Raw genomic sequence first — 12,596 nt, 5'->3', positions numbered from 1 at the left:
TGTATGCACATGAAGTCTTGAGAAGAACTTGCATTTTGGCTGCAGAACACAGCCTCTTCCCCTCTGAAGTGAAGGAAGCCACCCAGCTGATGAAGACCTGACAAAGGCTATCTCAGAGCTTACTTGTACATTTATCTGTGAGCCTGCCATGACAAAGCAGAGCTAGCAAAGAGTTTTCAGTAAAAGGTGATAAAACTCATCAGTGAAAAATGTGCTTGTGCAAGATTGAAACTTTTAAGATTTCACTTTTGTCAAATTGATTTGTGTAGGCACACAGTTTGTGGTAATTGGGGTGGGGACTGTGGCCAAACCTCACCCCTAATTGGCCACAGCTGTGCAGGACAGGTGACTGCTATTGAAGGTAAGGAGAGCCCAGGGCACTGCCCAACCAGCAAAGGGAGCAGAGGGCACACAGGTGCAGGGCATCAACAGGAGGGGATGAAAGGCTGGGCTGAGGGACAAGAAGGGCAGATGCCTCTAGCCTTCTGGAGTGCTGTGGTGTTGCTCTGTGTGGGTTGAAGCCTTCTGATACTCTACAGTGGCACTCTGTGTGTTGTGGCCATCTCAGCTGTGATGTATGCTGTGACAGGTTTGGAGGGTTTTTTTGTAACTGTTTTTTGGGGTAAGACTAAGCTGAATTTGAAAACGTTCTGGTTGTTGAACAGCAGGGAAATTTCTTTTGGTGTCAGTTCAACATTCTGCTGTGTTGTCTCCATCACCACCTGGAAGCTGAGTTCTATGTCATTCTCCCTTTTGCTGGATTTCTCCTGGGCACGTGGTGAACACTGGTTTCTCATATATTGGGTTTTATTTGAAATACTGGCAATATTGGAACAGAACTACCGTGAGTTAAGGGTGCCACCCTGCAACACAGAGGACTTTAGGGTAGAACCTAAGTTACTGTGTATTGTACCTACATCACTCCAGATGTAAATACAGACCTCTTAGCCTGGGAATGAAAGTTTTCATTTTGACATGTTGCATAAAAATGTAATGTATTCTGTACATATGAATTTTATGGGAATAGTGAACTTTTAAGAATGAACAACACAGTTCTGTTATCCAGACCAGACAGGCTGTACCATGAGTTGTACTTTTTGCCTTTCCTGAAAGAAAGATCATGATACCAGAAAGCATTTGTACTTCACTAATGGGAAATCTTTCAGTAGGGGTTTTAGTTTACTCTGTAATTGGTGACCCCTTTGTGAAGGTAAGAATTTGTTAAATTAATATTTTATATGGAAATAGTTATGCATGTCAAAAAGTGAATGTCTTGTTTGCATAGGTAGGTATGGTGATTATATAGTAATTTTTGAGGATATGACTTTTACATATGGTATTAAAGTGCAATGCAGTTTCTGTTCTCTACTTCCAAAGGCTGGGAAAATGTCTGCAATGCTTTTTTGTGACTATTCTTCAGTTTTCAAATCAAGAAATCCTTGAGGAATGTGTGTTTCTAAGGCTTCTATGCCTGCAAAATTGGTAACAATCCATCCAGCATTTTAATTTATGTGCCTCCTGCTTAACTGACAATGATGTGATGATTAATCTCTTGTAATTTGCAAACAGCACGTGGGGATATCAAATGTAAGGGTATTCCCCAGAGCCTAGTGCAGACTTCATTATCCCTGCAAACACTACAGTACATTGCTTTTGGAGAGTGAATAGATTTGAGTCACGCTTTATACAAAGTTATGTGTAATGAGAAACTTGTTTGGGCTTGTCACAGATGCCTATTAATAACTTATTTCTCTAAGATGTCATGATTGTATTGAAGTAATACTGCATCCTAAAGTTGTGTCTCGTGTTTGTGTCTCAGCTGCTTTGCATCTCATTCATGTGATGCTGGGGAGACTTTGGAATAGTTTCTGTTTTCTGTAAGAATACAAACCCAGCACGTACTGTTTTCAGCCATGTATGGTACAGAAAGTGATTTCTCTTGGAAGGGAAATATTCTGGAACAAGATGTTCTGAACATTCTTTGAAAGTGATACAGAAACAAAACACTCTGAGTCAGTAATAATAGTAAAATCTTTCCTTTTCTTCTTCATTCTATAAGCAGAATTGATGAGCAATAACTGGAAAAACTGCCTTTTGGTTTTAGTGACTTACCCACTCAGGAGTGATTTTTCATGCCTAAAATATGTAGCAGTAACTTTATGGACCTGCTTATGATTCAAAGCCTGTTTGTATTTTCCTATGCATCAGTTGTCCTAATGAGAGATCACTCATCCCTACATAACATTTTTTGAACCCTGTGTATAAATTGCTCAGCTTGAAGTGAAATATTCTGTCCAGACATACATGTGAACAAGTTTTCAGGTGTGCTGTGACAGATTTCTATGGCAGAAAACCTATACCAACTCATCAGGATTCGTGTGCCCTGTTTTTCCTTTTCTCAGTGGAGCCTGTGGAACTTTGCTTTTTTTAGTGTGGGCTTACTTCTGGTGTAAAAAGGGTGAATTGGTATCATTACCTACCCATACAGATATCTTTTTTCCCCCTCCTCTTAAACAGCATTTCAAACTCCATTAGCAAGGGTAGATAGGGAAAAAAAGGAGACTGCCAGATCCCCAGGGACCTCGGTGAATGTTTTAGCACAGGAAGCAATATGCACGTTGGTTTTCCCTCCTGCTGGCTCCCATTTGAATGTCAAACACTTTAGCTGTGATGTAAAACACGAGGTGAGGCACTGAGTGAAGGGATGGCCCGTGGTACAGGGTGACATCCTGGTGCTCCTGACAGTTTCACTTCTCCTTATCTTGGGGTGCAGAAAAGAGTATCCTCAAATATGCTATTTGCATAAGAATGACAGGATGTGATAGGACAAATGAAGATTAATGGGAGGCTGTGCTGTCAGCATTGCCCATTGTCTCCAGATTGATGATGGTCTGGATTTTGTCTGCATTCATGAGCTTCAGTGTAGTTGAAACTGGAAGCTGTCCTGGTACCAGAATACTGAAGAGCTGAACCTTTGCAAATGCTTTGTTAGCACAGGAGGGCAGTGCTTGGCTCCCCATTTCCAACCATCCTGCTTGTTGCTATAAAAACATGTATTTTGAATATTGTGCTGGTGCAGGGGATTTTTCCCACCTCCTTTTGCATGTTTATTTTGCTTTTTAAAAACTTCCTGCTCCCTAGCCTTCCTCCTTACTTTTTTCCTCTTCCATCACCTGCAAGTTTTGCTGCTCCTTATATAAGCTTTGTTGACTTCATTCTATTAACCAGTGTCTTTGAAATTAGCTTATTTAAGAGTCATGTGAATAACACTGAGTTTTCTGTTCTGGGTGCATTAACAAAGTAAAACAGAACTGCAGCGGATATTCTTCCTAGAAACTGCCAAGCGTGAGGAAAGGGAGCGAAACTCCCTTCCCTCATGCTTCAGTTGGATTTGGAGGAGTCTTCTGGGCAGAGAAATCAAGCAGGCATTTATCAAATTGATCTGCCCCTCAAAATGTTGATTACTATGTAGTTATGGGACAATCTTAATTTAAAATGGCTTGTTTTGATGATAATAAAAAAATGCATGATAGAACCATTTGGCAGAATCAGTAAAGAAATTATAATTTCTTGCCTGCAGCAAAAGTGAATAATCTTTCCTCTTTAAAAACATCAAAGTTCACTCATTCTGAAGGCTCATGGAAGAAATTCAGATATTTAAGTTTGCAGTTTTACAGGTTAAAAGGAATAGGGAAGTATCTTGCACATTTATTCCTTATTGTCTGGAAATGTGTACGTGCCGTTACAAAGCAGGTGATGCAGTGGCACAATCTTACTTCAGTACCACGTCACACATTCTCCTGTTTTTTACATATTTGCCTGTTTGCGATTTCTGTTTTGCCCAGATACATCTCACTAAAGGTTATCCCTGTGTTCCAAGTCTGGCTTGGTAGGATTTTGGTTTTCCCAGGTGTTGTACAGGACTGTACAGTTAGAAGGCACATAATCCATCATGTGTCTTGCAGGGGTAGGGAATGAGCAGAGTAAGGAAAGGGGGATAAGTCTCTTGCTGCCATTTCTCAGCAGTGCAGATTTCATCCAGATTTGGAGGACAGGGGACCAAAGATTGGGTGCTTTTTAGAAGGAAATGGTGCAGGAACATTTAACTTTCCCACCTCTTGTGATGCAGTATTTCAGAATAGGAACTGAAGTATGGGAATGCAATCACCACATCTCTCCACACTGCTGAACCTTTTAATTATTATTTTTTTTTACTTTAAATACTGAAATGACTCCCTGCTTGTCAAAGGACACTCCTCATATTCTTGTAAAACCCTGGGATTAAAAACAGTGAGTGAGATTTTGTGGGTCTCCTTTTCAGTCAGCCAGTACCTAGAGCATTTACATCATCTTGTCCAGGTGCAAGTATGACTCTTTGAAATAACAGAAGATGTGGGATTTCTTTTGAAGACAAGATTGTTCTGGAGCATATAATAAATTTTCAGAAAATGAAGCTTTAGGGAAAAATAATATCAAACTACGTGACACTGAAAAGAGGATCAGATATTCTAAAATACGTTCACAATTTTGGCACCATCACATTTTCCATCAATTGGTTTTCTCTGGTATGTGTTTGAGTTTTTCCTCTTAATTTTCATAAACTTGCAACTCTGACTGGGACAAAGAGGTGCTCTGGGAAGTGTTTTAGAGGTTCAACTTTCCCTTTATTAATATCAGATCTTTACACTTTAGGGTGATTAGAAGCTTATTACCTTTACTTAAAAAAAAAAGAGCAAAAGAGTGAAGTGAAATTATTGAGAAGTTTTCACATTTTTTTTTCACCTGCGAAACTGAAATGGCTGAATCGATACAGTTGATGACCAGTGTTGTTTACTGGCTGAGGCTTTCGGGGGGTTGAGACCTCCAGATTTTGAGGCTAGTTTACATAGAGAATCCATGGTTTCTAAAGATCCTCACCACTCTTAGTGTGCAGAGGTAGTTTTGGAGTTCATATCTATATTTGTATCTCTTTACGTCAAGGATCAGGTTTTAAGATTCACCTGAATCTCCCTGTCTCCCTTCCCCTCCACCTCCTTCCTCACAGATGAAAACTTTGTTTTCTCATGAGCACAGCAAATAAAATATTTCCAGGTGTGCAAAAGTGATTTTTGTTTCCAACTATTCGATTGTCAGAGTGTGGAGGGCTGAGTAGTAAATCAGCCTTAAGGCTGCTATGGTTTTAAAAACAAAATCTTAGTGGTGACAGCTGAAGAGCACAGTGACTTTTTCACTCAAGATTTATTACTTGCCTGAAAAGAAAGGTTGGAGGGAAAACTTGTTGGTCTGCATATTTTCTCCTTTAGCTGATATACTATAGGGCCAGGACAAGTTGGCTTTATTTTGTCTGTGAAAACATACATTTAGACAGTATATGTAAAAATATAATAGTTTTACTTCAAATAGAACAGAAGAGTCAATTCACGCTTCTCTTGTTGTTTACAGCAGAGAGCATTCCTTGCATCAGCTCACTGGTGTGTTTTAGCATCACTTATACTTTTATAAACTTCCCTGAAGCACATGCCAGAACATTTACTTCAGGGTATCAACGTGTATTTATTTCATTCCAGAGATGGAAAGGTGAAGGCCATGAGCCAAAGTTTGTTCTTACTCAGCCCTCCTGCCTGGAGGTCACACAGTCCAGCTAAGGTACACAGGGTGCTAGCCAGCCTCTGTACACAGTGGGAACTTGGAAAGGCTCTTGGTTCATGTCTGCTGTGTAACTGCTGTCCTGGTTCAATGAGTCTGTAACTGTGGTAGCAGGTGTGGTTTTGGAGGTTTGTGGTTTTTTGTTTTGTTACTTTTGTTTATGTTTTTTTTAACAGTGACATGAAAATTATGCTGTATTTTAAGATAGCATGAGAATATCTGGGGTTAAAATGAATAACACCTCTAAAAATGAAGGGCATGTAAGCAGTACACACAGAGTAGGTGTAAATTCCTCAGAGTTGGGTTAGGTCAAGCCTATTCTTCATGTAGGTTTAGTAACAAAGCAAAAAACTTGATCTAGAGAAGTAACACTGATTTTATGACTAAGTGCAATGTACCTGTACAGCAAAGTAGAGAGAGGGCAGAGAAACAAAGTGCAGCAAGGCACTATGGCACTATATTGCACAGTCAGTGTGCTGGATGGCATGAGTCTTGGTTATATTTAATTAGCTTCATTAGGGTGGTGATAGCAGTTAAAGGAGAGACATTCCAAACAGCCTTGGGTTTTAAATATTTACAGGAGTGACGCTGGGAGGGATGTAAGTGTAATACTGAGAGCTGCAGCAGCTTGAGGAAGGGCTGCAGTTAGGGTGTTTGGGCTGTAGCCACAGACACATTTAGAGCTTGCTTTGCACTTGGTCTTCTGCCCAGCTTTCCTCTTTGTGGATGCAAAATGCACAGTGTTTGTCCAGCTTTTTGTGTATGCTATATTAAAATAGCATTATAGAGGATGTTGTGTTTGTCAAGCACTCATGAGTTAAGAACTGGCTGCAATCTTCATTCAGTGTGTGCATCGTAATGCAGGCTCTGTTTACGTTAATTAAAGATGTGTGCATTGTGCATGATTAATTAAATTGCATTCATTTAGAAAATTATTTTTGCAAGTCATTATGATTGCCTCTACTTTAATTACCTTAATACTCACATTTCCTTGCTTTTGAGGGTTCTGATTAACACTGTTTAAAATCAGATGAACCATCACTAGTTTCTGGGGGAGAATTATCAGGTTTCATTGTTTTGTGTCATACTGAGATCTTTGTGGTTATCAGCAGTACAGGACCCTCTGGGTCTGCCACAAAAAGCTTGTTTATTTGATATATGTGATAAATTGACAATATTAAGCTCCTTTGCTTAATGCTTTACTGATTTTTTTTTTTTTTTTTTTTTGTGGGGTCTGGAATGGGACTTTTGCCTGTTATCCAGGATATTTTCTGACAACAAAGGAGTGCTTTCGCCCCACTACCCAGACTCTTGGTTTTCAGTGTGTTTTCTCTTAATGTCAGGCTTTTTATTCTGGATGCCTTCTTTCTCATTTTGCCTGACTCTGTTCAAACCACTCCCTGCAGTCATTTTGGGAGCCTAAATCCAGTATGGGCTGCAGACTCCTTGAGCCTTGGTAGGATCAGTCTTTGAGTAGGCAAAAGTTGGAAAAGGTATCTACAAAATGTCAAGAAGCTTCACAAAGCCTTTTCAAATTGAGATGTTTCAAGTCCTCTGTAATGTGGTCAGGTCTCAAGACCTCTCTCCAAAGGTTAGGGTGAAAGAGTTTTATTTTTATTAATTTTTTAAGAACTGTAAATAAAACTACATTTTTCCTGGTCTCCTTCTCATGCAACAGCTGAAATGTTTTGACTGGAGCATTACAAAACAAATCAGTCTAAGGCAGCCAGCCAGCTTGGAAAGGACAAGAAGGTCAAAGCTCAGAATAGCATAAGCTACTAAATAAATTATTTTATAATATAAAATGTTGAGTGACTTCTATATTAACTGTTGATAGTTATCTTTCCCCTAATAGGATAGGGAGCTGTTCCAGTAAAAAGGGTGAAACAGGAGGCCTGGCTTTGTACAGGTCACTGGTTTGGTGTCAGTCAGAAGCAAGGGCAGCTTGGGAGGATGAGGTGGCCAGCACACAGTGCCGCTATTTGGTTGCACTCTTAAAGATTGTGAACTTTTCACTTCTCATTTTAGGTTTAGGAAACCTCTGAACCTCAGAGCTTTATAATGAGCAAGCTGAAATACAGCCAAGCTCTTTACATCAGTAAAAGACTCTAAAGAACAGCTGAATTTAGGGATTAGGTGCTATGCACTTGTTTCTCAGTAAGAATTTTAGTAATTTTTTATTTAATGTTCTTCATAGATATTAGATACCATCATTAATCCTTTCAGTTGGTTAGAACCATTTCTTTGTGAAATTTCTGTGGGGAGAAGGAAAAATAGGAGATCACAATCAGAATTTCCAGGAGCTGATTTTTAGAAAATTTTTATTGTATTAGAGGAGATCCAGCTTTAAATTCTATTTGCTCCATCCGTGATGAAAGCTGGATGTCTTGCACATGTGCTGCACATAGTTTTGGGGATGAATGGAAATACCATTCCTGTGCAGTATATGTAACACTGAAAAACAATAGGTTTGTTCAGGAAAGACAGGCTCTTTCTCTAAGAACTTAGTTCAATTCTTAACATAAAGCTGAATGTGGTAGTGTAACAATGTAGCACAGGAGGAAAGGGAGCGATCTGAAGGTGACTGATTAATAATGGATCATTTCATAAGGAGTGTGGAAGGATTGATGTGAACTGAAGTGCAGAGCTAGGGCTCTCCATGTCCATGTGAGATGTTAATTAACATCTGCTATAAACAGTGCAAACTTGGTGAATGACTGCTAGAACACTGGGTACCTCAGGGTTGGATTGGATATGCATAATAATGAGATTTTGGGTGTGTTTTAGGCTGTGTGGTTCCATGTATGGGCAACTGTAAGAGTTAGCTCAGACTCAGGACAATTTGTGATTTTTTTTGGGATAACCTAGAAAAACATGTAAATGACAAGGTGATTGAGAGCAAAGGGTCTGGAAGTTTAATGGATATTTTGATTGAGCAGTGCCAGGTGGGACTCAGCAGTTCTGGAAACCTGAAGTGACTGCTTCTTTTGGGGGTTATATATGACATATTCTTACCTAGCTGAGGAATTCAATTAAAGAGGGTGTAGTCACTTCTTCCTTTGTTTTAAATGTATGTGTATTTGCTCCATGGCAAGTGAAGTTTTGTGCTACAGAGAAGCATAAACCAGGTATATGTGCTTTGAATGCACTTTAAAGCAATACTTTGATTACTGTCTACAGCATCTTCTTGAGGTACTCTTCCCAGTCAGGCACCGGAAAAGATAATTTTGGGAACTGCCCTTTTTAGCAGAGGTTTTGGTCGTGTGATATTGTTCCATGCAGAATGAGAGGAGAGTCAGCTATTCCTAAACAGAAACTGGCTTGTGCCTTTGATCATCCTTGCTGCCCTCCTCTGAACCTCTTCCAGATCTATTACATCCTTTTGGAGAGCAGGGGACCGAGGTGCAACATGGGTTTGTGTGGTGCACAACGATGTTTTCTGGTCTGATCTTTACCCTTTTATTAACAGTCCTGAATTTTTAATGCCAGAAATGCTTTTTTGACTGCTGCCAAGAGCCAAACTGGAGTTTTCATCACTGTCTATTAAGATGAGAAGTGGTAATGATTCATCTCATGGCACATCTGTTTATTTATGAAGAGAATATTGAATTTCCCATGTTTGGTGCTTTGCTTTTACTTACATTGAATGTTATCCAGTTGCTGTCTCCTGAGAGTCTTGGACAGTTCTTTACCATCAGTCTTCATCCCTGTTTCTTTGAATAACTCTATCATTAGACATTATGGCTCCTATATGATGTAATTTCTCTGGTATTAAACCTCATAAAGGAGGTGTAAATTTTATACAGGAAAAACAGATGGAGATGAAGGGGTCTGCACTGTGTTGCAATGGAGAGGTAACAGGCAAGGCCTCTCCCCTGCCAGTGCATGCTGTTATCTACAGACAGATCCTGACAAGCACAGTTGGACTCTTACTGAAAACAGAGAAACAGAGGAATGAGAGATAAAGCATCACACAATATAACGAACTTGGGGGAATTTGTATTCCTTTGCACTGTTGTTTATTGGTTCTGAGAAGGAGAGGGAGAAGAACAGGAAGCCTGGCACTGGTTTTGGTGCACGTTTGGGTACAAAATGAGCAAGCAGACGCAAAGCAAAAATTAAAAAAAAACCAAAAAAAAAAAAAAACTTTGATCATTCTGAAAGAAGTTTGTGTAACAGCGTACATGGAGAGAGCCTAAAAATGTACATGTGTGGAGAGCCTAAACCTGCCTATCTGTTTATAAAGAGGAAAACAGTGAAACAGGCAGTCCTTGAGGTTTACGAGGTGGTGGGAAAAAAAGCAGTCTGTATGGAGGGCTGTGTCTTTACAGTAGGCAGCAATGCCCAGGAAAAGTGCTGAGTGCCAGCCCCCCCATTCTGGGGGAATGCGCTCCTGAGAGTGGCACAGAAAATGGAGAGATCACAGCCTTGGTTCTTGCAGACAAGAGTGAGTCCTCTTCAGGCTGCAGAGATCTTAGCTGTGCTTCAGAAGTTGTTTTTCTTAGTGGTGAATGCTTTCTGCAGAAGTCACTGAGCAAGGAGAGGCGGCGTTAGCCAGTTTGCAGGGCAAGTCTTATTCCATTACTTAACAGGGAGGCACGTGAGCTATGTAAGCAAGAACACACGCCAGGGTGTGTGTGTTCATCAGTCAGCATGTGGGGTGTGTGTAATTGGCAAACACACACCTTGGAACATGTTCCTGCACCTATAAAATGGCCATTTATTTTAGTTTTATTGAGGAATGTAAATACCCTCTGCGAGCTTACAAAATTCTCTTTTTTACATATATAAAATTGAAACACTGTTCTTTCATGCATTTAATGCTGAAGTGTGTTAAAGTCTTTAAATACCTGTTTTAGTGCTTAAGTACTACTTTGATCTGATATCTGAGCTTCTCTGTTGTCTCCATGCACTAAACAATTCCATTTGAGTGGGTGTGAGGAAATGTAACTTGACTTCATCCTAGATTTCCCTGTTGATTCCTATTCCTTGTGCTCCTCTGAGCTTCCCCACCTGTACTTAGAAACAATACATTTCCCAGGGGGGCTGCAGTACAAACCTTATTCTTCACTCAGAAGGATTGGCTTCAGAGGGTGTCACTCTTGGTGATGGTTTGATTCTGTGTATCAGCAGGGAAGGATTTTATCCTGTTGCTTCAACTGTCTGCCTGCTCTCCAGATAAAAGTGTTGCCAGGGGGTTGAAGACTACAAAAAATTAGTGACATGGAAATAGGCTGTGCCTGAATCATTGACATGGAAATAGACTGCAGCTCTTTGCTGCACTTCTGGAAGTCTACTGCCTATAGAAGACTGACACCTTCTTATTGAAGGCCTCTGTCTCCTCTGTGCATCGTGAGCAAGAGTGATGGAAACAAAGTGGAAGAGCTGTAATTGCTGTAGGCGCTGTAATTGAGGCATTAGGTGCAGTTCTGTCACTGTTTCTCCAGAAATTGCTGATTAACATTCACAGAGCTCAAAAGTCTTCCCTCTGTGCGACCCCACTGCGTGTGAAAGGATTTCAGCATTGTGGCTGAAGGGGAAGTCTTGTGTTTTCTCCTTTTTGGGTTACTTTTTTTTTATTTTAGTTACTTTCCAGCAAAGAGAGCAGGGAAAGGAGAGAAGCCACCAGTGAAGGCTCTAGGTCATGTGCAAGATTTGTACAAGACCATTTACTGGCTTTGTAGATAATAGGACTCTGTCCTGCCTTTGTTTTTCATGTGAAAACAGAGTATGTTTTACAGGAGATGCCACATCACAAATAAAGAAACTGTTTAAGCAGACACATTTCCACAACAAAGGCATATTTTGACGTCATCTGCCAGCAATGCTGTGACAGAACATAAATCATGTGGGCTCTTAGAAAAGGAAAAACATGAATTGGAACCATTAACCTTCTGAGACAATGAAGACATTTGGAAAGAAATCATTTTAATTAGTAATGTACTAAGAGAAGAAAAGTTGTGGTTTGATTCAGAATCTCCAGAATTTGTGTACCTGACTTGCCACCTGAAGTTTTGGGCTCACAGAGAAATGCAAACTCATTATTCTAATGGCAGCCTGTTTTGTTTTGGTTTTTTGTTTTTCTTCTGTGGTAGGATTTCCATGGGTTAACATTTTATTTATGTGGATCTTACTCTCATAAAAATACTAATGCAAAAGATCTTAACCTGGAACTCCTTCATGCTCAAACAATTTTCTTTTCCTGTCAGCTGAGGATTCCATTTCTTTCTGACACTGGAATCATTTATGTATATGCTTTACTGTAAAGCTCAGTGTGGATTTGAATGTCTGCAGAACTGGAATTATAGAAACTAGGAAAGGGTGTCTAAAGTCAATATCTGATTAGGCAGAAATACACCATGCATAGAAACAGGGCTGAAACAAGCCTTGTTTTGGCACCCCTTGAGCTGAACCCCTTGAGCTTTAACATTGTCTGTTTATATAACATATTTATATATTATACCCAAATTACTAATAGAACCACTTGTTTTTTCTACTTTTCCTCGTATAGTAATGGAGTGAAAGAACAAAGTTTTGCTGAAGGAAAAATATTGAGAAAAAGCTTATGGTGGGATATAGTTCTCCCACCTCACCAGAGATGAGGGAGAGAGTGAGAATGGACCCAGTGCTTTCTCAGCCTGATGCCCTGGGCTGATAACTTCCTGCACATGGGCAGGCTGCACAGCCATCTTCTGTAGGTGCACCACATAAAGCTGGGTTTGCCAGGAGAAATGGTTTTGTATGGAACACGAGAGGAAATCTTGCTGCTTCAATTTCAGCTTTGAGCTGTAGCGATCTAAATGTTGGCTTGTACTGATAAAAAACATTCTGGGTTAAGAAAAACCACACTTCAAGTCCTGTCCTCATCCACAATGTGTTCTCTTCCAAAGAGGTGGTTGGTGTATCCACATCATTCAGTCCTTGACCAAGTATCTGTTATCTTGGAGGAA

The 12,596-nt window shown here is 40.0% G+C and overlaps 1 protein-coding gene across 1 annotated transcript in view; it reads left to right on the top strand.

Moving 5' to 3' along the window:
• Positions 1 to 12,596, top strand: part of AFG2A (AFG2 AAA ATPase homolog A) — a 162,760-nt gene that overhangs the window by 48,933 nt on the left and 101,231 nt on the right.

The sequence above is a fragment of the Zonotrichia leucophrys genome, chromosome 4 (genome assembly GCF_028769735.1).
Source record: "Zonotrichia leucophrys gambelii isolate GWCS_2022_RI chromosome 4, RI_Zleu_2.0, whole genome shotgun sequence".
Classification (NCBI taxonomy): Eukaryota; Metazoa; Chordata; class Aves; order Passeriformes; family Passerellidae; genus Zonotrichia; species Zonotrichia leucophrys.
The sequence above is the reverse complement of the archived record's forward strand: the minus strand, read 5'-3'. Positions and strand labels throughout refer to the sequence as shown.